Genomic DNA, 27,836 nt, shown 5'->3' on the forward strand with positions numbered 1-27,836 from the left:
TCCAATTTCATTTTAAATTATATTTTATCCAATTCAATTTTATACTGTTTTTATCAGATATTTTTAGTAATAATTTGTGTCTGGAACTCTGCACTTTGCTATGGCCCAAGAGCTAATCAATAAAGTAAACTAACAGTCAACGGATGGAATTTGGACCTGGGAAATCTTCCTTGTTCCAATCTTCCTTTAACCACAGAAACTAAGCATGTTATTTTGCTCAGGCAGTAGGTCAACAACCAGGATTGTCACCTTGGATTAAATATGGAGGTATGCTACTGGAATAAAAGTAAAATGTAAGTCAAATAATTGAATGTGTTTGCTGAAATGGCCTCTAGTGTTTGAGGAGAAGAACTGTTTTGGGAACAAAAAAGACTAGTACATGAAATCTTTGAAATAATCTTGTTAAATCAAACCTGCATGGGTTTATCACACATCATTGTCACAGTTAGGAAATTGTACTTGCAATCGTGTCATGAATATGTCCTTAGAAACATTATTACTTTTGCAAGTAAATAGCATTTCATGGTGATTTCTTTATTGGAAAAAAAAAAGGAATTATGACAGGTCCGAAGATTTGATGCAGGCAGATTCCCCTGAACCTGTTTTTCCATTTATAATGACAACTAAATATTGACCTACTCAGTATCTATGTAAAGCTTCAGACTTTCAGGTCCAAGTTATCGAGGGGTGCAGAAATTCTCTTTGTTTTCTAAAGGTAATCAATACATTCTGGGAATTCTTTAGCAAAAGGCAGAAAATGTGAGGCATGATATTAAATTCACAAAAGGCAAAAGTGAAACTCTCATTGCCAGAATGATAATGCTATTCAAATATTGAGATGCCTTTATCTTTATTTTGTAAAGGCAGGTTTACAATTATGAGAAGGGACGTGGTAGCTCAGTGGCTAAGATGCTGGGCTTGTCGATCAGAAAGGTCGGCAGTTCAGCAGTTCGAATCCCTAGTGCCACGTAACGGAGTGACCTCCCATTACTTGTCCCAGCTTCTGCCAACCTAGCAGTTTGAAAGCATGTAAAAACTGCAAGTAGAAAAATAGGGACCACCTTTGGTGGGAAGGTAACAACGCTCTGTGCGCCTTTGGCGTTTAGTCATGCCGGCCACATGACCACAGAGACATCTTTGGACAGCGCTGGGTCTTTGGATTTGAAACGGAGATGAGCACCGCCCTCTAGAGCTGAAAACAACTAACCCGCATGTGCAGGGGAACCTTTACCTTTAAAATTATGAGAGTTTTCCTACATCCCAACTTATCCAGCCCTGATATTTAAGAGATATCATAAATTAAACCGATAAAACAAAACATATTTAAACAGAAAGTTTATTTAATTATTGCTTTGGCCCACTGAACCTCCATATTCACCAAGTATGAAAAATGCTACAACTTAGTTTTTAAATGAGCCAGGAGAATTACATAAAAACAGGTTTCTGATATCATATCGTATGGAAATATATCTTTCATTCCAGGGACAATAGAGGAAATCAGTACCGTTCTGGTCTCTTTCTGATTTTTGAAATGCAAAAAAAGATGAATAATCCATTTAGAAGAAAATAACTTCTTTGAAACAAAATCATCACATGTGGAGCTACATTTCAGCAGCTTGCTAATGAGACCACTGTGAGACCCTCTGTACCAAATTAAAATCAGTAACTTGCTTTGTCATCCCCTCTCACAATGTCCCTCAGTTCCTAACTACTTCCATTCATCTGTGAAACTTCAAAGAAATTTCTTTATGGCTTCACTTATAGAATGTGCCTAGGTTCTTTGAGGTGTCACCTCCTCTTTGATTGAATATTATCAAATGCTTTATAAATAAATCAAACAGCCAAGGCCTTTAACATGGCAACACCCAAAAAGCTAAGAACAATTTTGATTAGCGGAGAAGAAGAGTAACTACTCTGTGGGAACCCATTTCATATTTCAAGCTGTCATAAGATCACTCAGTGTGCTTCGGCTTGATGTACCAAACAATAAGGGCCTAATAGAGATACAGGCTTGATTGAATAAATATATTTAATATAAGTTTATTTGTTTGTTTCCCTCTATATTAGTTTGCCTCTATATATTGCCTCACAAAAGAATACCTTATGCCACCAGACTTGAAATTTAGGGCTTAGACAACTTAGAACTATGCCGCCATCAGACTGACCTAAGCATAGGTTGAAGGTTAGTTCTAGTTAGTGGTGGGATTCAAATAATTTAACAACCGGTTCTCTGCCCTAATGAACAGCTGGGTAGGCGTGGCTCATTGATCATGTGACCGTGTGGGCAAGGCCAACTCAATGTCACTCACGTCGATAGGCACTTCGCCTTAGCTATTACAATGCAATAAGGGTTAATCAGAGAGGCAGTTTCTGTAAGCAGAGCAATAAAGGTTAGGCTAGAAACAACACCAGAATGTTTCCTTCCTGCCTTCCTTACAGGATTAGCCCTGTAAAGTGGGGGGGGGGAAAAGATTTCTTCCAACAACCGATTCTCTGAACTGCTTAGAAAGTTAATAACCGGTTCTCCCGAATAGGTGCGAACTGGCTGAATCCCACCACTGGTTCTAGTCTCTTTCCTCCCCATCCCCATCTTTGAGCACTGGCCTTCTTTACTTTTTCTTTTTCTAAAGGGAATTCTGTATAGTTTTGGCGTCATGCTGTCCCTCCACTGTTCCTGTTTCTAATTTGGGAAATTTTTCATCAGCATGACTGGTTCGGCCCCGTCTTTAAATAAAAACCCATTTTTCAGGGTAACTTCTAAAGATGGAAAGGGGGTATTACTTCCTTCACATGCATGCTTTGTTATCTAGATTAAGTAACAGAGGTCAGCCATGCTTTGCTCCTATTAATTTGATCAATTGTATTTATTTCTGGACTCGCTATAAAAAGCTGGTACAAGTCTGATCTCTAAGAGAAATAAATCTGGGGCCAGAATTTCCTTAGCTCAGTGATTCTTGGACCACAGGGTGGTATACAGAGATTGCGGTTTAAGATTGTATGGTCAACTTTCAGCAGCAACTTATACAATTAGGCTAGCATGGTTTTCTGCTTTTGTTAAAATAATCAGTAAAGCGGCAATGTTAAACCTCTGATGGGTTATTTATTTATTTATTTTTAAATTAAAAAGGCTATCCCACTGCCAGTGATAGAGAGCTAGCAAAAGTATCAGAATGTAATTACCTTATTTGGGGTTTTCTCAGTAATATCACCATCTTACTACTGCATAAAATTTTGATAGAGGCCACATACATGCAGACTAATTTTATTTTAGGACAGATTTTCAGACTTCAATCCATTATGACTTTCCACTAGTCTAGTTATGCATTTTCCTATGTTCAATCAGATTCACTAGTGTATCTGAAAGACAAATTGTGACCATTGTTCTGTTCCCCAGGCATCTGGCTCCACTGGGAACAGGCAGATAAACTCTAGCAAACAGGTTTTCATGCAGATTATATTTATTTCGGGTATCCTCAAACACATAGACTTACAATGATGGTGGGTCAAGGTGAGGTTCATGCAAGTATTTCATAATCTATCCCATTTCCTAGTGTAAAATGACAGTAGTTCTGTCCCCCTGTTCAGAAAGCATGCTTCTCTCTTCTGTGGTAGTTCAAAATGGCCGGGTCTTTGTTCTGCACCCAGGCAGAGAGCCTCACTGGCCAATCAGACACACAGATGTGGTCACATGTCATGGACTACATTTCCCATAATGCAATCTCTCTCTACATCTCCCACAATGCAATCTCTTAAGGAGACAGCTCTTAATTCTTAAGGTAACTAATTCACTATAACTCACTATCTGAAACAGCACAACCATATTTGAAGTACATAAACCTGGGAGACTATGACATAGCTGCAGAGTCCAGAGTTTTTGGTAGCTCCTTGCTGCCATTCAGAGGGCCTCTGGATTTCTGCAATCCAGATGTTGTAGCCTTCACAAAGTAATATAAGGATGGCTGCCTTTTGTAGTAAACCTATTCTAAAATAGGAAGCAGAAGAAATCACGTTGCTGCCCGAAACAATGAAATGATTTTTATTGCTTAATCAGGATCATTGAAACATGTTAAGTATTCCAGGGGAGAGAGGGAAAAAGTTAATTTTAAGCACTTACTGTCAGCAAGGCTGCATAAAGCATCTTGTTGAGATAAGGCAAAAATTCCTTTTCAGAACACTGCCCTCGAGACATTTGATTTAATGGATTACTCTATTAAACTGAGTTACTAAACATCTATCTTCCAAGCCTGTGATTTCTCTTGTGCACAATATGCAAACATTATTTGTGTTGCAGAGTCATATTTCCTACCTGACAACTTCCCTGAAATACCTTTGAGTCCTTTACTCACACAGTTCTATGCATCTTGGAGACTCAAAACACATTCACACACCCTGCTCATAGAACTGTAAGTGATAGGAATTGCTTGGAGTTTATGTTCTTGCTAAAATAAGAACTGAACCACATCCCAACACCCACATGCCCCTGGCCAGGTAAGTCCTTAAAAAACTTTATCCCTCACACTGTTGAATTATTTATCAAAAGTTATATACAAACAAAAACTAAATAATGCCATTTGAGGTTTTTTTTTCTCCCAGTAAGCATAGAGGCTAAAGGCAGACTGCCAATCTCACTGCAAAATTTTTACCATCTTGCCAGAAAAACAAATGGTATTTTACTCCCCATCCTGGAAAATATAGAGATGGATATTATTCATTCTCAAAGAAGAATGAATAGTCAAGGGACATGGATTTTCCCCCCCCCTCCTTTCTTCTGAGTATCAGAATTTCGGTCGGTAGCAAAAATGGAAATGACAATGTGAAAGATGCGAAGCAGTGATATTAATAGACCACTGCTCCTGAGCTCTGATCAAAGCAGAGGACTACAAATTTGACCAACCAGGACTGTTGGACAATTAATATCACTGCTTCATTCTTGCGGCAATAGACTCAAGTTTACCAAATTATAATTTCTAATTAGAGATACCTTTCCATTAGAGATTCAAAGCCAGGTTTGTATGCTGACTTGAACAACGAAGAATGCTATACATTTGTTATCCTGGTCACTCCTCCCTCTTCCTCCTTATCATCAGTTTACCCTTGAGGCAGGGGTGAAATTCAACAGGTTCTGGAGAACCGGTAGTAGACATTTTGACTAGTTCGGAGAACCAGCAAATACCACCTCTGGCTGGCCCCAGAGTGGGGTGGGAATGGAGATTTTGCAATATCCTTCCCCGAGGAGTGGAGAGGGAATGGGGATTTTGCAGTATCCTTCCCCTGGAGTGGGGAGGGAATGGAGATTTTTCAGTATCCTTCCTCTGCCACGCCCACCAAGCCACGCCCACAGAACCAGTAGTAAAAAAAAATGGATTTCAGCACTGCCTTGAGGCCAGAAGAAAGAACAGAATAGTGAAGGAAGGAAGTCACATCGCATTGAATAGAACAAACTGTCCCAATTTTCATACTAAAGAATTTGGACTACAAATACTAGACCAGTGGTGAAATGTAAAATTTGTTACTACCGGTTCTGTGGGCGTGGCTTGGTGGGGGGGGGTTAATGTGGCTGGTGGGCTTGGCCAACTTTTTTTTTTTTTACTTTTAAAAGCATTTTTTCTACAACCTTAAGAGGTTGCAGAAAAAATGCTTTTAAAAGCCTCTGACAATCTGGCAACTCAGCTGGGATCGTCAGAGGCTTTTAAAGGCATTTTTCTCCCTACAATCTCTTTGGCTGAAGAGGTTGTAGAAAAAATGCTTTTAAAAGCCTCTGACCATCCCAGCTGAGCCGCATGATCACCAGAGGCTTTTTTTTTTACTTTTAAAAGTATTTTTTTGGCCGAAGAGGTTGTAGAAAAAATGCTTTTAAAAGTAAAAAAAAAAAAGCCTCTGATGATCGCACGGCTCAGCTGGGCATGGGGTGGGCAGGGATTTTTGCTACTAGTTCTCCGAACCACCTGCCGCCATCACTACCGGATCGGGTGATTTGGTCTGAACCGGGAGCATTTCACCCCTGTACTAGACCAATATACTAGAGCTTTTGGGGACTCTGGTTTCAACGTATTTGGAAGGCACCAGGTTGGGAATCTGAGAAGTACCACTCTATTTTTTCAAAGAAAACGTATACAATAAACATATACAATGGGCTTAGAGGCACTGCAGGTTACACAATACTTCAGCTGGAAAGACAGCAACAATCACCAAGAATTTAAGTATTCCCCTCCCCCTTCCTATCAGAAACTACCCTTCCATTTCCCCCACCATCCATTCTCAACTCTCAGCACCTATCCTTCCATTTCCAGAACTGATGGAGCTTCTTGAATGAGAAGCAAAACATTTTCTTCTTCGTCTTTCTCAAGGAAAAAACAGTCCAGCTGCTTTTTGAAAAAGCACCTTTGAGATAACTATGACCTGGATGACTGAGAATTATCCACTATTTCAGGTTTAGAGCTAAAAGAAACAAACCCAAACTTTGTTCTGAGGTAACTGTTGTGCACTGCCCAGAGTCAACGTTTAGAATAGAATAGAATAGAATAGAATAGAATAGAATAGAATAGAATAGAATAGAATAGAATAGAATAGAATAGAATAGAATAGTTCTTTATTGGCCAAGTGTGATTGGACGCACAAGGAATTTGTCCAGGGGTGAAATCCAGCTAATTCTATCTGATTCAGGAGAACTGGTAGTGGCTGTTGCGGGAGGCTCCGCCCACCCACATGGACATCATGATGTCACTTTTTTGCGACATTTTAAGCCTTTGCACATGCACAGAAGGCTTTGCGCATGCGCAGATGACAGTGTGTGCAAGCAGAGCGTGCGTGTGTGCGGTGCGCACATATTGGCAAACCAGAAGGGAAGGGAAATAAATTTCACTCCTGAATTTGTCTTGCTTCATATTCTCTCAGTGTACATAAAAGAAAAGATACATACATCAAGAACCATAAGGTACAACACTTAATGATAATCACAGGGTACAAATAAGCAATTGAATCATACTTGGAAACAATCAATATCAAAATAAATTGTAAGGATACAAGCAACAAAGTTACAGTCTTGCAGTCATAAGTGGGAGGAGATGGGTGATAGAAACGATGAGAAGACTAATAGTAAGAGTAATGCAGCCTTAATGAATAGTTTGACAGTGTTGAGGGAATTATTTGTTTAGCAGAGTGATGGCGTTTGGGAAAAAAACTGGCAAATGGTAATAGGTTATTTATATGGTAGAAAACAAAAATGGGACTCTCACATATCTTCAGATAAATAGGAGGCATAATAATAGAAAAACGAGAGGATTTTGTCTTTGGAAGGAAATTTTAACCTTCACTTTTTTAATTGGCTCTTAGAACCTAACTCCTGTTTAGTGAACTTGATAGAACAGATGAAAACTGGAAAATGTTTGGCTCTGAAATTAATTAAAGCTGATGCTGCTTGGTGAGCTTTGATCAAGCAAAACGATTTCTCAGCATTGATCTCATGGCATAAGAAAGAAATGAAATCCACTACAGCTATAGAAGGTGCCATCAGCTTGTATAATATTACATGCCATATAATATTGGACCTTACTAGACTGAGCAAAGTGACATCCTTGTTAATGTGCAAGCAGAATTTGGAGTCAGCTGATCATCAGTCTGTTATTGTTCTGCCCCAGCTACAGAACCCAAGAAATGTAGCACACACAAAACTCCGAAAAACTCCGTTTACTACAGTCTTTTTCAAATGCAGGCTATTACTAAAAATGTCCTTAACAGCCTGCCAGAAATTCCAAAGATTAGATAAAGGCTTACAAGAGTTGGCAATTAGCCCAGAAATCAGGTTTGCAAGGAAAATTCACTCTCAAATGCTCAACGAATGACCGGACGAACACACGTTGTTTCCTGCAATGTTTGCCAGCTGTGTGCAAACTTAAATAGGCTAAGGGAGTGGCCAATTAGCCCCAAGACTTACTCTCAAGGAGACCTCTTCCTGAGTAACCACTCCTGCCTTTTGGCAGCTCTGCGTGCTTGTGCATTGAAAAGAGGCTCCTCCACTTCACTCTCTTCACTTGAAGGAGCCTCTGGAGGATCTGAAGGCCCTGGCTGAATCTCTGCCTCTGGCACCACATCTTCTTTAGCCTCCTTGCTGTCCTTTCTGGCTGCACAGGCTGCTGGCGACACCACACCAGCCTCCTCGTTGTCAGGATCAGCCACAATCCGTGCAGGCTGCTGGCGGGCCACAACAGTTATCTTACATCTACTGGCAGAGAAATACACTTCTGCAGCACCTTACTCAAAGTCTGCAAATCTCAAATCAGCTTGTATATGTATTTATTAGATTTATCTGGCCATCCATCTCAAATACATGAGGCTAACAATATTAAAACATAATCAGCCTCATACAAAAAGACATAAAGCACATAATAAAAACATAAAGTAGTCAACCCAACTAGGAAATGGGCTTCTTCACACCCCAGATGGTGACATATTCAAGTCTTCAATCCCTAGTTTGGGTCAAACTGATCACTGAAGGGTAGATATTCCAGAGTGTGAGTTACATGGTAGAAGAGACTTCTAAGATAAGATCATGATTAAATGAAATCTAATAGATTTCTTGTATACATGGCTTAGGCCTGGGGTACCTGACGGACCATCTCCAGCCAGTGACAGTTCCCCATCGCCCGGTGCGCTCTCACAGGGAGGGCCTCCTTGGGGTCTCGTCGGCCAGAGATTGTTGGATGGTGACTCCCAGGGAGCAGGCCTTCTCTGTGGGCGCATCTACTCTGTGGAATCAGCTCCCCCTGGAGCTCCAGATGGCCCCTGACCTTCGCTCTTTCTGCTGTGACCTCAAAACATGGCTATTTGGCACAGCCGGAGTGGACTGAAGGGGTTTTTAAAGGGGATTGTATTGGTTTTTATATTTGAATACTGAATTTTATGTGTTTTTTATCGTTGTGAACAGCCCTGAATCCTTTGGGAGAGAGGGCGGCATACAAGTTTAAATAAATAAATAAATAAATAAATAAATAAATAAATAAATAAATAAGTTCAAAATTAAGCCCAAAATTCTAGTTCAAGACTTTTGTTCTAATGATGATTACAGACTACATGCAAGTAATCCTCGATTTACGACAGGCTGCTTAGAGAACTCCCCAGGAATTCTTATAACCCAGGTCTAAAGTTCCAATGATTTCCCTGTGCTCACAACTGCATTTTGAGTGCTTGGAAATTGGCCCAGAATGTTTACCGTATTCTGCAGTCACCTGACCACATTTTATGACATTGTTTTCTGAAAATCTATTTCACATCTTTCACAATTAGGCTCCATTATGGTAAAAAATCAAGGACTACCTATAATAGTACTTAGACTTATATAGTGCTTCATAGTGCTTTGCAGCCCTCTCCAAGTGGTTTACAGAGTCAGCATATTGCCCCCAACAATTTGGGTCCTCATTTTACCCATCTTGGAAGGATGGAAGACTGAGTCAACCTTGAGCCTGGTAAGTTTTGAACTGCCAAATTGCAGGTAGCTGCCAGCCGCCAGTCAGCAGAAGTAGCCTGCAGCACTGCACTCTAACCACTGCCCCACCGTAATAATTTAAGATTCTACAAACACCAATTCATTCATACTTCTATGGATCTCTCCATTTCTTTCTGGTCAGAAAGTCTACTTTTCTCTCCGTTCACTTGCACTGCAAACTGGTGGGATGAAAATGAGGCGTCATTTCTTTTTGTTCTTTTCTGCATTTGTATAGGGTTTCTCTTCCATTGCTTTCAAAATAAAGGAGATAATTAGACAGCCCACTGTCAGGTCTAACGGCACAACCAATCTATGGTCATGGAAATGAACTAGGATCCTGCCATTGGGGTAAGATGTAATGTAGCATGGCATCTTTCTAAACCCATTCATAAAAGAAGACAATACTGTATTCTTGACTTAGTGCTATTATACATCAATCTCCTAATATAGAATTTAACTTGGAAAAAAATCATCTTACAAAATTTAGCATAGTTCAACTGGCTATATCTTACTTTTCATTTTTGGCACTGTCTCACTTTTCCAGTTCTAGTTTTCACAATTGAAAATGAGTAAAGTCAAGTCACTATTTTTGCAAAAAGCACAGAGAGTTTGCCTTGGAATATCAGCAGAAAGAGACTTGACAAAGTGGCATACATTAATTACTCATGGCTCCTTTGTTTATTCCTATATTGGGTTACTTTCTTAAGAGAGCCAAGACACATTGACATCTGGACATCAAATAAAAGAACACAGCAATCAAATAGGCATAGACCTCTCAAACTATCAAGTTCTAGACACAAAGTCAATGAGGTATGCAGATTTCTTGAGAATAGAAAAAGAGGCTGTGAACTGAAAGTTTCTACAAATTATTCAGAAATTTCCAATTCCAGGTTTACAGCTAGGAATGCCATCAATAATTGGAAGAGTGTTTTACTAGGAGCAGGGAGTAAAGTCTATGATCTCAGTTTATGAGATTTTGGCCATATCTTCATTCTCCTCTGCTTCATAGCCTCTTCTGGACACAAGAAATCCCATCAATAGAGTCATGAAATCAGATTTATTAGCTGTCATTTTTCCACAAGAAAAATGGCGCAAAGTGCTACACTTGATATTAGCCAAAAGGCCAAAAAACCTGCACTTAGTTACGGGATTTAATATACTATAACTGTAAAGAAGAGAAGAGAAGAGAAGAGAAGAGAAGAGAAGAGAAGAGAAGAGAAGAGAAGAGAAGAGAAGAGAAGAGAAGAGAAGAGAAGAGAAGAGAATACTTTATTTGACCAAGTGTTATTAGACACAAGAAATTTGTCTCTGGTGCAAAAACTCTCAATGTACATGCAAAGTAAGAGAGTAATAATAATCATAATATGATACCAACAAGAGGGGGGTAGTAGAGAAAATGAGAAGGATAATAATAATAATAATAATAATAATAATAATAATAATAATAATAATAATAATAATAATACATCCACACAACATGAGTAAAAAACAATATTATGAGGATTAGGTGTTCAACAAAGTGATAGCGCAAGGGGAAAAACTGTCTCTGTGTCTAGTTATTTTGGCACAGTAATGCATTACAGGGGTGTCCCGAGGAGAGGAGTTGAAACAGTTTATGTCCAGGAAGTGAGAGATCTATAGATATTTTCTCAGTCTACCTGATCCTCATAATATACACATTCTCAATAGAAAGCAGGCTGCTTGCACTTGTTTTTCTGCAGTTCTAACTATCTGTTGGAGTCTACCTGTCCTGTTTAGTTGCTGTACCAAACCAGACAGTTAGTTAAAGTTAGATTAAGTATTTAAAGGTAGTACAATGGACTAAAGCACTGTTATTAACAGATTAACATCTGCTGCTTGCAATTACTGCAAGTTCAAATCTCACCAGGCTCAAGGTTGACTCAACCTTCCATCCTTTCAAAGGTAGGTAAAATGAGGACCCAGATTGTGGGGGCAATAAGCTGACTTTGTATATAAATATACAAAAGTATGAAGGCTATTGCTTAACGCATTGTAAGCCGCCCTAGTCTCCGGAGAAGGGTGGCATATAAATTAAAGCAAAAAAAAAAAAAAAGTTAAATATTTAAGAATCTATGGGTGAAATATAAGAATTTATTTATAAATAGTAAGTTATAAATAATAACTAATTAATAATTTAGTATTTATAAATAAAGCCTTATATTTCACCCATAGATTCTTGAAAATTTAACCTTTAAATACAGTTCCTATTGAGTTGGAAAGGAATAATAGCACATATTTCTAGATTGGGGAGAAAAAAGACCCTAAACTTGTCTTGGTTAAGAAGAGTTTCAGCAATTAAGATTAATTACAAAACTCAATTTTCTTTTTCAAATGATCCCATTACCTATTGAAAATATTAAGTGACTAGTATAGATTAAAAAAATCAAGTACATCTGGTCTAGTATAAGACCAAGTATTAAAATCAAGATTTTACACAATTCAAAACAGAAAGATAAACTAACTGTTCTAAATTTTAAATTGAGTTTTAATGTTAGTTATTTAACATGGATTTTAGACTGGACTATATATCCCTTTATGACCTGACAACCTCTGTGGAATGAGTGGGACTTTCAGATGGTCTACATAAATATCTTTGGGTCAATAGAAACGAGAAAAAAACAATGTATAAGAAATAATGTAACAAGTAGCAGTGTACTTATATGTCTGGGATAAATATAGAAAAACGATAAGCCCAGATTTCTTCTCTATTCTATATCCTTATCAAAGGGTTGTTTCTATAAAAAGGAAGGCGCTGAGGAATTCACTTATTGAGAAACAATTTATGCAGATTGCAAAACTTAATTATATTAATAAGATTAAGATAAAATCTTAAGAAACTCCTACGTCACCGTAGCCCAGTCCCCCTGAATTAGCTTTGCATAAATTAAATGCAGAAAAGATATTATACACTTTTTACTGGAAAGGTCATCTGATTCCAGGGATGGGCTTCAGATTCTTTAGCAACGGGTTTGCTGCCCCATTGCTAGGTGGGTGTGACCATGGTGGGCACCTAGTCAGTCGCCTGCACCACAGTGGGGGGGGGGAGGTGTTTCACCCTCCCCAGGCTCCAGAAGCTTTCCTTGAGCCTCCAGGAGGGTGAAAACAGCTTCCCCTGGGGTCTGGAGGCCTTCTGAAGGCCCAAAACAGGCCCGTTTCTGGACTTCCGGAACCTCCGTTAGGCCCGTTTTTTGCCTCCCAGACCGTGTGTGGCCGCTGCACTTACCTGGAATGATGAATGGGCTGTGTGGAGGGGAGGGGCAGGGTGAGTGTGGCCAGCCAGGGGTGGCATTTGGGGGTTCACCAAACTCCAGCGATCCTTGGTTTAAGAGGATCGCCCGAACCATGCCAAACCCCCAGGAGCCCACCCTTGTCTGATTCCCTAAATGGAAGAATTCTGGGAGAATGCTTCAATGTCCAGTGTAATTTTGTACTTATGTCTGACACAAAACATTCCTACAATAAATTCCTAGGCTACAACTTAACACATGGATTTGTAGCACGAACAGCTTGCTAGATGTAAAGTTTATATTTTAATTTTATATGATATTTTAAACACAACAGATTCTTAAGAATATGGATTGGATTTATTACAACCTACAATTTTGCTCAATATTCATGCTAAGTTGACTGTGGTTCTCAATATTCATTTTTAGCTTAGAGTTTAATAGTGATTTTAGTCAGTTCAAGTGGTATAATACATTCCGTTACTTACAACTAATTAATGTTTTATTGGAAAATTATAATCACCATGACATTTTAAATCTCTTGTGTATTCATTGGTATTTTCCTTTTAAGTCCCTTCCCCTTCCCCTTCTTGTTCTTGTCTTCTTTTTGTTTATATATCTTCTTTAATGTTTAATAAAAATACAAAAAAGTTAATTATATGCACAGCACAACAAGAACATATATTGAGATGTAATCTTTGAATGAATATGGTTTGTTAAGTACTTAGAATTTTTATTTTATTTCATGCATGTTTCATGGTGTTTACTGCTGAGAATTAGATGCCACAACTGAAGACCTATTGATGTCAGCTTTACAAGGTAGACCAGAGAAGAAAACACAACCAAATGAACTAATTAGATCAGGGGTGTCAAACTCTGACCAGCCATTATTCTATTGTAATACCAAGAAATGAAGTAATTTGAGCATTATTTCTTGAGGATACCAAAACAAGCAATGAGGACTCTGGCATAGTTGTAACTTTGGTGTAATGGCTGCAACAGTCATAGCAGTACCCTCTCATATGAACAAATCTATTTCAATTGTTGTCATTGTTAATCTTTTTGGCCAAGTTTAAACTTTAATCCCTTGCCAATAAACACATGATGTTCTTAATTCCTCCTCCATGTTTTTTTTTTTATTTTGTCAAGCATGTATTAGATAACATATATAAGTATAGACATGATTATGAATATATGAGATGGATACAAATAAAAGGGAATATTAGGACAGGGACGGTAGGCACACTCGTGCGCTTATGCACGCCCCTTACCGACCTCTTAGGAATGGGGTGAAGTCAACAGTAGACAGTCTAAGGTTAAAGTTTTGCAGGATTGGGGAAGAAACCACAGAGTCAGGTAGTGCATTCCAGGCATTGACCACTCTGTTGCTGAAGTCGTATTTTCTGCAATCAAGTTTGGAGCAGTTTACCTTAAATTTGTATCTATTGTTTGCTCGTGTATTGTTGTGGTTGAAGCTGAAGTAGTCATTGACAGGTAGGACATTGTAGCAGATAATTTTATGTACTACGCTTAGGTCAGACCGAAGGTGGCATAGTTCTAAGTTATCTAAGCCCAAAATTTCAAGTCTGGTGGCATAAGGTATTCTGTTGCGGGTAGATGGTATTGTTTTACCATTTCAATTGTTTTTATTCCCAAGTGTGCTTTCCCAATCCATTTTCTTGTTTGTTTTGATTTATTTATGTTAGCGAACAAAACAAAGCATGGACAATTTGGGGACAACAAATCAAAGGACCCCCAAGGACAGTTGCTGTATCCAGATGAAACCAGTATCAGAAGGTAAGGCAATGCTTGTCAATTGGACTGCAAAATGGGAAAGAACATGGAACATCAAATCATATGGCTGGAAAGGATATCAGAGGAATCCTAGTCCAACCTCCTGCTCAAGGCAGGAGACCTTATACCATCCTGACCAAATGGTGGTCCAATCTATTTTTGAAAACCTCCAGTGATGGACCATCCACAACTCTAGGAGGCAAATTATTCCATTTGTTAATTGTTCTCACTGTCAGAAAAATTATCCTTACTTTTAGGTTGGATCTCTCTTTAACAAACTTTTACCCATTACTTCTTGTCCTAGCCTCAGGTCCTCTAAAGAAAAGTTAACCCCCTCCCCTTACTCTATGACAGGCCTTCCAGTTCTGAAAGAGGCTATCATGCCCCACTTTAAGTCTTTTTTAAAAAAACAAGTTAGACATATCTACCTTCCTCATATGATTTAGCCTTCAGACCCTTTATTATCTTTATTAGTCTTTGCACACGTTCTAGGGCAGTGATGGCTAACCTTCCCCACTACCCCGTGAGGGCCACCTGTGGCATGCATGCCATAGGTTCGCAATCACGGTTCTAGGATCTCAGCATCTTTTTTGTATCATGGTGACCAGAACTCTAAGCAGTATTCCAAATGTGGCCTCCCTAAGATGCAGTGGTGGGATTCAGCTGGTTATCTCCAGATTGGGCGAACTGGTTGTGGCGACTGCGGGAGGCTCCGCCCACCCACCTGGACATAATGTGCGAGCACTGAGCATGCACAGAAGGCCATGCCCGTGTGCATAGGAGGTGCGTGCGAGTGAAGTGAGCATGCACACATGCACTCTCTCATTTGCCGAACGGTAAGGAAGGTAAGTGAATCCCACCTCTGCTAGGATGGTATAAACCAGTATTACCACTTCACATAATCTTCATTCTATCCCTCTGCTAATGCAGCCAAGACTGCATTGGCTTTCTCACAGCTGTAGCACACTGCTGACTCATACTTAAAGTGGTGGCTTTAAGTATGAGAACGCTAGATCGTTATCCCAGTTATTAGTGTTTAGCCATGTGCCACCTATTCTGTACCTATACATTTTGTTTCTCCTGCCTAAGTGCAAGACCTTATTTTCCTTATCATTGAACTACATCTTGTTGGATAGGACCCAAAGCTCAAGTCTGTCAAGATCCTTCTGAATCTTGAATCTATCTTCCAAAGTGTTGGCAATTTCCCCAAGCTTGGTGCAAATTTGATGAGTTCCCCTTATATCCCCTCATCTAGATAATTTGTAAAGATGTTGAAGAGTACTGGGCCCAAGCAGAACTTTAAGATACCCCATTGTGTATTTCCTTCTTGTACAGCACATGCTCAGTTCCACTGAAGACTACACACTGGGTCCAGTTGGTCAGCCAATTAAAAATCCATCTGGTGGTCATACTGTCTATCCCACTGTATTGTTTCTTATCAAGAAGTAGGCTGTAATCTACTTGGTCAAATGCCTTACTGAAGTCCATGTCCACTATGTCCACAGCTTTTCTCTGATCCATTAATTTAGTTATTTTATCCAAGAAGGCAATAAGTTTTGATTGGCATGATCTGTTTTTAATAAATCCATGCTGGCTTCTAACAATCATCTTATTCATTTCTAGGTGCTTACAAATCCTGCTTGATTATCTTTTCCAGAATTTTCCCAGGTATTGATGTTAAATCAATTGGCCTATAATTTCCTGGATCCATTTTTCCCCCTTTTTTTCCTCTGGTAGTTCCCCTGTGCTACAGGAGCTTTGAACTGTCAACAGAACTGTTGGAACTGTGCCCTGAAGGTGTGAAAGTTTTTCAATAATAGACCAGAAGGTTTTTTATACCAACAGGATTTGTGGCGTCGCCATCATAGTTGACATTCGTTCCCAGTCGGCAGCAGAAACACATTTTGGAAGGGTGAATAAATGAGGGCACTTTGTGGGAAAGCAGCCCTTGAAGTTTAACAGAAGCAAACCCAGCCGAGACAAAGAGATGCTTTCATATGCTACAATTTTCTGCCTTTTCTACCAGTATCAATGCAAGAGCCTTTCCTTTCACTTGACAAACAGAGGAAGCTTTGCTGAGATGATACTGAGTCAGAACCAGTCAACAGAAACTGTCATTGGTCATATGATCAGCAAGAACTGTTGTTGCTATGGTGACAACACTATGATAAATTAGTCCTGTCTCTGCTAAGCATTCTGTTTGCCTAGATGACTTTAAAGGTATTGCGTCCATCTCTCCCACCCTCTCTCTCTCCCTCCCTCCCTCCTTCCCTCTCCCTCCCCTTACTCACCCAATTAAACTTACTAAGAAGATTTGTTGATACTAAGAACACAAACATACATTATTCTTTGTTGGCTATGATAGGATCAGTGACCTCATGCTGTCTCAATTGCAGAAGTGTAGAAGGACAGCTGTTTGAGCTACATTACAGCACTAATGGTGAGATCTGGATTCTTTTTTTTTTTTAAACAAGCTATTCCAAGCTGGATTTATTTCATGTCTTACTCTTTTTCTATTTGTTAATAATTGAGACAAATGCTAAATTTTAGGAAACTGAAAGGTTTCCTAAAATGAAAGGGGAGAGAAGAAGAAGAGTTATAACTTGAGTCAAACAGGCAGTAATATAAATTCAATAAATAAATAAACTTTTTTTAAAAAAAAAACTATTTGAATATAATATTTTGAATATACTAGCTATACAGTATATATTATCAATCCTGGTCAAACTACTGCAGCATGTGGCTCTCTTCATTTAAAGCTATGGACCATAATCATAGCATAATCACTAAACCATGTTAGTCCAGGATTGAGAATGATAAACCCAAGTCACCCAGTCACCTTACAGACTAGAAATATTATTGATTTTCTCAGTTGACCATATCCATCCAATCAGTTTCTGTGCATGCCTCACTCGAAGCATTTCATTATAGTGAATAAAAAACCCACACAAATCTAGAAAATCCAAATTGTGTAATTTTTGAAAATACACGAAGTGCCTAACAGATGCAATGTAGTTTATAACAGTTTAAACAAGTAAGATTTAAATCGGAGTCCCAAACCTCTTTATTTCCACATAAGAACCAAATGAAGAGGGAAGGCTGACTAATTCACTTAACTTTCCCTACAGGACAATGTCCTATTTTGGAGCTGGAAGGGTAATCTTTCAGGTGATGGAGAAAGGGTAAAATGGTGGATTTGTGCTTATTTAAAGAAAATAGAGCAAAGCAAAGGGAAGTAGTAGGAAGCTTGGAAACTAAATAACAATAAAAATTTATTTTGGCTTTTGAACCAGCAATGTTTAACCTATGAATAATGGATGGAAACTGAACAAGGAGAGACTCGACCTGGAAATAAGTAGAAATATTCTAACAGTGAGAGCAATCAACTAATGGAACATCTTGCCTTCAGAAATTGTGAGAGCTTCATCACTGGAAGCTTTCAAGAAGAGACTGGACTGCCATCTGTCAAATGGTGTAGGGTCTCCTGCTTGGGTGGGGAGTTGGACTAGATGACTTTGTTCCAACTTTGGAAGAAGACTTCCAACTTTGTTAATCTGTATCTGACCTGTTACGTACGAGTTATATGCTATGTTTAGGCAAGATTTGACTCTTGTTCCTTTTTTTGCCCATCAGTGAATTTTCATGCACCAATTGATAATATATCCATTCAATTTGGCTATCCTGAACTTTTTTCCTGACTAAATGAGTTAGGGCTGTTGATTAGTAGTTGACAGTTACCTCTGGAAATGTATGCTGTAATCACAATAAAGTTATCACAGTTGGATCTGTCAGGGGCCAAAACTTTATGCATCTTATAAGAATGAGATGATTGGACTAGACATGGACACTGTGGTTTTGATTTAAACAAAACAAAACAAAACTCTAGTGGCAGATAGTTTGATGTGGTGGTTAATCAAGATGCTAGAAACCAGGAGGTTGCAAGTTAAAAAAATTTTTTTTAAAAAAAAATTATCTTGCTTGGAAATGTAATGGTATTTTAGAGCACAGACCACATGAATCTGATATCTGATAAATGTAGAACATAGAATAATAGGATTGGAAGGGACTTTGGAGATCCTCTAATCCAATCCCCTCCTATATTATTCTGGACAAATGGCTGTCCAATCTCTTCTTGAAAACCCCCAGTGATGGAACATCCATAATTTTCGTCGATAATCTGTTCCACTGATTAATTGTTCTCACTCTCAGGAAATTTCTCCTTAGTTCTACTTGGATCCAATAGAGGGTGTCAAAAATTTTTACTACTGGTTCTGTGGGTGTGGCTTGGTGGGCGTGGCAGGGGAAGGATACTGTAAAATCTCCATTCCCTCCCCACTCCAGGAGAAGTTTACTACAAAATACCCATTTCCTCCCAATCAGCTGGGACTCGGGAGGAAGAGAATAGATGCGGAAGGGCCAGTCAGAGGTGGTATTTACCGGTTCTCCAAACTACTCAAAATTTCCACTACCGGTTCTCCAGAACTGGTCAGAACCTGCTGAAACCCACCTCTAGTTGGATCACCTGTTATTTTTTGTCCTGATCTCAGGTGTTCGGGAGAATTGTTACTTCCTTTTTTATATGAACATGACAACATGAACTTCCTGTATTTTGGAAAGGAAGTGTCCCTAGAAGTCTCTTAATGCCTTCCTGGGGTACTCGCAACTCTCTCTGAGGCATTAAACAGAAGCCAAGTCATCCTTATCAAGGGCCAGAACGAAGTTAAAGGTGGAAAGTTTCTCTTAATTAAAGTATTTTAATAAAAATAACCTTGACATTTGCACACTGGTAGCTAAAAATAAAGTTTTATTATTTTAGACAGATCTAGGACTTTATCCTAAAGTAGAGCAAGCCTTACTTAAGCAAACGGTCTTTATTCAAATAGATTCCTTTGCAGAAGGGGGAAGAAACTTTCCAATAAGGTTCTTAATTGCTTGCATGATTGGATTCACACATTGCTTTAAGTCATGTAAGAAGAAATTAAGCCTGCTTCCCAGGTTAAGATCTGCGTTAATATCAGTATTTGGAATATTTTCATTTTCTCCTTCTGCAGGTAGGATTTTCTTACTTTGCACCTCACGGCTATCATGGTTATATGCACAGAAAGAAAAAAGAGCAGATTTCATGGAACTGCAACCCAAAATAAAAATAAAAATAATAAAAAAAAAACACTACCGAAGGAAGCAGCAGGTTAATAGAGCCAGAAGAAAGAATAATAAGGCACAGAATTACAAAAAACAGTAGGACATTTCCTGAAGAAATTTACAGCTTGCAAGCAGGTGAAACATCTATTTAAAAAAAGAAGCAGGGTTTTGATAATCAAGTCAAGATTATCACCTTGAATTTTTTCCGACAACCTCCCCCATGCAGGCCCCTGTCTCTAAATCTCTTTGCACACTCAAAAGGACCCAGAAACTGCACAATCAAATAAAACCTAGCAATTTGGGCAGCATTATGTTCTACCTTTTTCCCTTCCACTCCTAATATGTCTTGGCAAAGGCAGGTTTTTTTTCTCTCTCTACCCAATTCTGCTTGGTCATATCCTTGCAACGAATTCCTCCCAATTGATTTGTAAATCTCATGCTCTGTGAGTCACTGTGAAAGAAAAACTACCGATGTGATGAAATCTGCCTCATAATTTTGCCCAAAATATACCTATCCCTATAAAATATGGCTCTGTTTTTCTAGATTATTCTCAGCATGTTTTTAAATTTCTTCCACATTTCAGAACAGAACAGAATAACAGAGTTGGAAGGGGTCTTGTAGGTCATCTAGTCCAACCCCCCACCCCAATGGTTTAGGGGAGACCCTAAGCCATTTTTGACAGATGGCAGCCAGTCTCTTCTTGAAAGCTTCCAGTGGTGAAGCTCCCACAATGTCTGAAGGCAAGCTGTTCCATTGGTTGATTGTTCTCACTGTCTGAAAATTTCTCTTTATTTCTAGGTTGAATTTCTCCTTGATCAGTTTCCATCCATTATTCCTTGTCTGTAGTGGTGGGATTCAAATAATTTAACAACCGGTTCTCTGCTCTAATGACCACCTGGGTGGGTGTGGCCATGGTGGGTCTGATAGGCAGCACTCAGCCTCCTGAAGCCACCTGGGAGCAAAAACAGGCCGCGAGGGTCGCACCGCCCCCCCCCACACTCCATTTTGGGCCTAGTAGGCCTCCCTGCACTTACCTGGGAGCAAAAACTGGTCGGGGGTGGGGGGGCGCACCTTCCCATGCCATTTTGGGCCTAGTAGGCCTCCCTGCACTTACCTGGGAGGCAAAACAGGGTACGTGGGGACTTCTAGAAGCGGCGGGGAGGGCGGGGCCAGACAGCAATTTAACAACCGGTTTGGTTGAAGTAGTGCGAACTGGTTGAATCCCACCAATGCTTGTCTGGCCTTCAGGTGCCTTGGAAAATAGCTTGACCCACTTTTTATTTATTTGTTCAACTTGTATGCCGCCTTTCTCCGAAGAATCTTGTCTGTGGCAGCCCCTCAAATATTGGAAGACTGCTATCATGTCTCCCCTGGTCCTTCTCTTCACTAGACTAGCCATGCCCAGTTCCTGTAGCCATTCATCGTATGTTTTAGCGTCCAGTCCCCGAATCATCTTGTTTTTCTTTGCGCTCTTTCTAGTGTCTCAACATCTTTTTATAGTGTTGTGACCCCAACTGGATGCAGCATTCTAGGTGTGGTCTTACTAAGACTTTATAGAGTGGTATTTCTTCCACATTTCTTTGGTGGGGTTTGGGGGGGTTTCTTTATTGCTGGAAGTGGGTGAAGTCTATTGATACTGATACAGTCATTTGCTGATGCATAATATTGTATCACAGTAAAGCATCTCCGGATGGTCACATGTCAACAACTAGAAAACCTAAACAGGGCAAGTTTCCCTAAAATGGATTTAATAGAAGTGTGGAGTAGCTGGGAAGTTGCAGGCCACTGGGGAGAGGATTGCCATGGTGGCACAGTGGTTAGAGTGCAGTAATGCAGGCTACTTCTGCTGACTGCCAGCTGCATGCAATTTGGCAATTCAAATCTCACCAGGCTCAAGATTGACTGAGCCTTCCATCCTTCTGAGGTGGGCAAAATGAGGACCCAGATTGTCGGGGGCAATAGGCTAACTGTGTAAAAACCGCTTAGAGAGGGCTAAAAGTAAAAGCACTGTGAAGTGATATATAAGTCTTAAGTGCTATTGCTACTGCCTTAGACTTAGAATAACTTTATTGTCACTTTGAATGTACACTAATCGGCATACATTAAAATGAAATTTCATTGCATACAGCTCTCAAAGGGACTTCGCCTTCAATATATACTACATAAACATGACAAAATAAATAAATATAAATATAAATAATATAAATATAAATATAAATATATCCACATATATTATATGACACGGAGAAACAACACAGTCTAGTTTGTATGTATACCAGAGGTGGGTTTCAGCGGGTTCTGACCAGTTCTGGAGAACCGGTAGTGGAAATTTTTAGTTCGGAGAATCAGTAGTAAAAATTCTGACTGGCCCTGCCCCCATCTATTCTCTGAGTCCCAAGTCCCAGCTGTTTGGGAGGGAATGGAGATTTTGCAGTATCCTTCCCTTGGAATTGGGAGGGACTGGAGATTTTACAGTATCCTTCTCCTGCCATGCCCACCAAGCCACACCCACAGAACCAGTAGTAAAAAATTTTGAAACCCACCACTGATGTATACATGTACATTGCACAGAGAAAAAATGCAGCATTCATGCTAGAAACCACAATTCACTCATGCTATTTTCACCAAAATGTCCTCAAACTAAATAAGAACCAGCAGAAAAAAAAGTGTGGCAGGCCTTAAGTAAATTACTCTGGGAGAAGAATGAACAGGAACAATGGTAAATTCAGATCCAGCAAATAGACCGCTGAAGCTTCTGAACATGATTTTGGGACAAACTAAATATGCATGCTGCGTTTCAGACTGACATTTGCACCTTATTTTGGAAACAAAGATGGGGTTTGGATGTCAACATAGCCTTCACTTTTTTCTCCAACCTATGTGACAATTAAAATGAGCAAAACACGAGTAACGTTAGGTCTCATGTTTCTCCCATTTTAATTGTCCTATAGGTTGAAGAAAGTAAGGAAAGTTATGCTGCCTGTCTGAACCACTACACTCCCTTTTCCTCTTTCAAGGTAATGATTTGAGACAAGTGGAATAATTAATGACAATACTGACATTATTTGCATTTTGAGCAAATAATCATAGAATCATAAAGAGTTATAAAGTATTTTTTTGAGAACTAAATGAGATATGGACTGAACACACAATGTTTTAAAACCATTCATTTATATCATCAGGCTGAAGGTGTTACTTATGTATTGATGTTCACTACTACTACTGCCCAGTGGTGAAATCCAATTTTTTTTTACTACTGGTTCTGTGGGTGTGGCTTGGTGGGCATGGCTTGGTGGGCGTGGCAGTGGAAGGATACTGCAAAATCTACATTCCCACCCCACTCCAGGGGAAGGATATTACAAAATCTCCATTTCCACCTCACTCCTGGGGGAAGGATATTGAAAAATCTCCATTCCCACCACACTCTGGGGCCAGCCAGAGGTGGCATTTGCCGGTTCTTCGAACTGCTCAAAATTTCCGCTACCATTTCTCCAGAACCTGTCAGAACCTGCTGGATTTCACCCCTGCTTCTGCCCCAAAGGATGACCCACTTCACCCATTACTTCACACTGCCAGGAGAAAACGGTGCAGAAACCTACTATAAATATGACTTGTGTCTTACAAATGGAAATTGATAGGTATCTTCTTTGAGGGCTTTCTAGATAAGGGGCCCTTGGTGCTCACTGAGCTTGCTTGTTTTCTTGCAGATATTTCATCACCCTAACTAGGTAACATCCTCAGTTTAGATAAGTGTAGTTCTCAAGATCTGTTGCTATCCTTCAATCTCTGCCTTTTAAAGTTTCTATTTTTAACATTATTTTTAGTATTATCCAGGAGAAGCCTGACACACCAGGCTAAGCATGATGTGTGAATCTAGATATCACGTCATGTATATTTTAAGCCTGGGCAAAATCAGTTTGCCCTTATGCCAACTTGAGTAATTTTTTTTAATAAAATGTTGAATGTGACATCCATCCCAGTTGCAAATACAATTCTTTCCTTCTCATGGCCACAAAAATATTTAAAGGGGGTTCGTGGTAAAGAAAAGGTTGAGAACCACCAATCTAATGATAACTGAATATTTGCACCTAAGATATTGGTAATGGTGTATATAAAATATAAACATGCATGATGGTCCCTCAAAGGATTGCAATGTCTGTTGGTAAATTGAAAACCCAGGAAGCAATTAAAAAGAGAATGAATAATGGAAGAGGATTCACTTGGACAAGTAGACAGTAGGTAAGATAAGGCTAGGACAATCTTGTTCAATAAAGCATCTAGCAAACATGATTCTATTGATCTACCCCTTCTGAAAGGGGTAGATCTAAAGCAAGGAAAGAAGGAAGGAAGGAAGGAAGGAAGGAAGGAAGGAAGGAAGGAAGGAAGGAAGGAAGGAAAGAAAAGGAAAGAAGGAAGGAAGGAAAGAAAGAAGGAAAGAAGGAAAGAAAGAAGGAAAGAAGGAAGGAAGGAAGGAAGGAAAGAAAGAAGAAAAGAGGGAAGGAAGGAAAGAAGGAAAGAAAGAAAGAAAAGGAAAGAAGGAAGGAAGGAAGGAAAGAAAGAAGGAAAGAAGGAAAGAAAGAAGGAAAGAAGGAAGGAAGGAAGGAAGGAAAGAAAGAAGAAAAGAGGGAAGGAAGGAAGGAAAGAAAGAAAGAAGGAAGGACAGTTGGTATTATTATATAATCTTGAATTTGTCTTTAAGGAGTGAAGGCAAAAGAATAAGGCAGTAAAAAAAGAATGGTTGTTACAGTCAAAAAGATTAAACATTCAGCTAAACATTGAAGCACAACTAATTATTTATTTTTAAAAAAACTTCAAACTATTTATCCGGGCTGATTTATCCAGCTGCACTAAGCCTGATCAAAACAGAAAAAGCCACAGCACTGGGGCATTGGTGGCACCTTTTTTTTCCAGATGAAAGATTGAATGTCTGACAAAGTCCTAGGTGACAGAGAATGGCTGAAGTTCCAAAGGATCAGAAAATAATGTGCTGCCCACTTTGACCACAGAAAGCAGCATGCCAGTTACTATAAATTGTATTTTTCCCTGGGAAAGAGTTGAGAAAAACTCCAAGAAAGCATCTTTCACATATTTTAGTGCCCATCTTCCAAATGTTGCTTAAATAAAAAATACCAATTAATAGTGGTGCATTGTGAACTCGGGGGAATGTAATGAAATGATATTACCAGGATCATAGGCTTTGAAAAGGGGTTAAATGAATTGAAATGATGTTTTTTAATATAATAGACCCCAGAGAGAGAGGGAGGGAGGGAGGGAGGGAAGAAGGAAGAGGGAGGGAGAGGGAGAGAGAGAGAGAGAAAGAAGAGAGAGAGAGGGAGAGGGAGAGAGAGGGAGAGAGGAGAGAGGGGGGGAGAGAGAGAGAAAGAGAGGGGGAGAGAGAGAGAGAGAGGGAGAGAGAGAGAGAGCTGATAGCAGTCTTCCAATACTTGAAGGGCTGTCACAGGGAAGAAAGAGCTTTGGTGGCGCAGCAGACTAAAGCACTGTTAAGAAACACCAGCTGCCTGCAATTACTGCAAGTTCAAATCTCACCAGGCTCAAGGTTGACTCAGCTTTCCATCTTTTCGAGGTAGGTAAAATGAGGACCTGGTTTGTGGGGGCAATAAGCTGACTTTGTATAAAAAAGAACACCGTTTGGGGGGGGGCAAAGCCCTACTAAGCAGGTATATACAAAAGTATGAAGGCTATTGCTTAACGCATTGTAAGCCGCCCTGAGTCTCCGGAAAAGGGCGGCATATAAATCAAACCAATAAATCGAATCAATAATAATAAAGTGTTGATTTATTCTCCATAACACCTGAGAGTAGAACAAGAAGCAATGGGTGGAAGCATGTGGAGAAGGAGATGCAATCTGGAAATAAGGAGGAATTTCTTGACAATGGGAATGATTAATCAATGGAACAGAGCTTGCCTTCTGGACTTGTGTGTGCTCCGTCACTGGAGGTTTTCAAGAAAAGATTGGACAATCATTTGTCTGGGAGGATGTTAGTACTTTTGTCAACCATTACCTGGATGACTGAGAATCTCCATAGACATATTAGTACTTCTGCCTTGGGCAGAGAGTTGGACTACAAGACCTTTAAGGTCCCTTCTATCCCTAAAATTCTAAGAAGTTGAAAAAATCAACTTCTTGATTTTTGAAAAAAAAAATTGTCCTCAATCCAGAAAGAGAGAGAGATCGATCAAAAAGTGGTTTATGTCTAGGTTCTTGCTTCAGTTTTCTGAAATATTTGTCTGAGCCCAATTGTATCATACCTTTTGCAGACAGATACTGTAGGAACCGTTACTCCTTCCTACTGTAATTCTGTATTCCTTGACAACTTTTTTCACAGTGTTGCATGGCTAAACTTTAAGAGTGTGGAAGGTGGAGGAAAATGATAGCAGCAATCCAAAATGTTGCCCCTTCTTCCATTTGCACTTCTATTCTTCCCACTTGTCACAGGAAATACTTCCATCAATGCCATGATTTTAGCGCAGACATTTTTTTGAGTCTTTCTCCAAGAACCAGACCAATATATACTTGAAGAACCGTTGTTATTTGCTTCCTCCAGACATGAGGCTCTCATATTAAACACAGAATGACTTTTAATCAAAAGTGACCTCACTGTGGTTTTTTTTTTGTTTTTTTGTTTTTTTAAAAAAATCCTCTGCATGAGATCATATAAGATTTCTGATACAAAAATCTTGACCTTTCTTTTTAGCTTGTTGATTAAGGTACTAATAATATTGGGGAAAAGAGATTGAGAAATCAAATCCGGGGAATAAAATGAGAAAAATAATAATAATAATTTGGGACAGAAAATGAATGGGTGTCTTCCTTACCTACATTAGACAACGGAATCACCAATTTCTTCCTTCAACCCCATCAAAAATGAGCCGTTGTGTTCCAGTCAAATGATATGTGGAGAATTTTCCACATATCATTTGACTGGAAAGTGTACTGTCTTGTAAAATGTAGATATTGCATGTTATACTTTAACCTATTAACGAAGATGACTACATTTGATACCTGATTCTCACAATTCAGCAGTGGAACCAATTATATAGGGTTCATTGGATATATCGCTTGTTGGGGATACTTTATCACTAATTCCGGAATGAACAGGTGTTTCCACTCAATTACCTAAATGGTCCAAATTTATGACAGTGGGAACCACAAGACCATCCAAAGCATTTAAAGAGACACTTGGCAAACTATGCACTCTTAACAAAGCACTCCACCCTGCTGTATTGCCAAGAGATTCAGCAGGGCTGCTTCAAATGCTTTCCCATCGTTTTCATATGGGTAGACCAGCATAATGGCCTCACTCTATTAATCGTTTCAGCAGAGGGTGTTGTGTTGTCTCTGTGTACAAATGTATATAAATACAAGCTGGGAATGCACTTGAAGCAACTGCATCAAGTCAAGACTTCTGAAACATACAGCTGCCTCACAGCTTTAAGTGTGATTTGGTCAAGTCAATGTACTTTGCAAAGTGCCCCTTTCCAATATACATGATGGAGCTCTGAAAAACATCCGAGGACAATTTTACATTGGTTTTACCTGCCAAACACATAAGGGCAGAGATATAGATGGTGACCACGTCCTTGGAGTTCTGGAAGCCTCTGGAAGACTTGGTTTTGGTGTCAGAGCTTGGATTAATAAAATGGAGCTGATATGTATTTTATAGTGGCTGTTTTAGTCCATATTGTCTTGTCTATTTTATGCTTTTTGTTTTAATTTTGCATTAGATTTTGTAAGATGCCCACAGTTTGCTGGAGTGGATGGCCATAATAAATACAATGAAATAAAATAAATTATAAGATGAACACTTCTATCAAAGAACGATTATGTCCATATTCCCCATCTCCCAAGGAAAATAATTCCTGTAGAGTCGAAAACTATTTGAGTGCACTGCCAGAAATAACATGAACAAAATCATAGGAATATCACAGCCAGAAGATCTTGCTGAGTAGTGGAAACAACTGAGAATAATCTGCTATAAAGGCAATCTATATATACTGAAATTCTCATTGTGTTTATCTGTTTGTCTGTTTGTACCCTCAAGTTAGCTCAAAGAGTGCATTATACCACAAAAAAATTAATGTTCATTCTGGCCACATCACATTGCCTCTCCAAGGATGACCCAATGGGTCACAGAGTTGTCTACTATACCCT

General features: G+C 39.3%; 1 protein-coding gene and 1 long non-coding RNA gene across 9 annotated transcripts in view; one reads left to right on the plus strand and one right to left on the minus strand.

Annotated features, from left to right (window-relative positions):
* The window catches only part of NLGN1 (neuroligin 1), a 768,195-nt gene that overhangs the window by 205,612 nt on the left and 534,747 nt on the right, over nucleotides 1-27,836 (minus strand). The window lies entirely within an intron of this gene.
* Nucleotides 199-27,717, plus strand: LOC117678179 (uncharacterized). Its single transcript, XR_009620347.2, has 6 exons — nucleotides 199-293; nucleotides 14,433-14,523; nucleotides 16,144-16,740; nucleotides 16,886-16,960; nucleotides 23,371-23,391; nucleotides 27,410-27,717. It is a non-coding gene; the product is annotated as an uncharacterized LOC117678179 (long non-coding RNA).

This window comes from Pantherophis guttatus, chromosome 6 (genome assembly GCF_059756535.1).
Source record: "Pantherophis guttatus breed Tessera chromosome 6, ASM5975653v1, whole genome shotgun sequence".
Lineage (NCBI taxonomy): Eukaryota > Metazoa > Chordata > Lepidosauria > Squamata > Colubridae > Pantherophis > Pantherophis guttatus.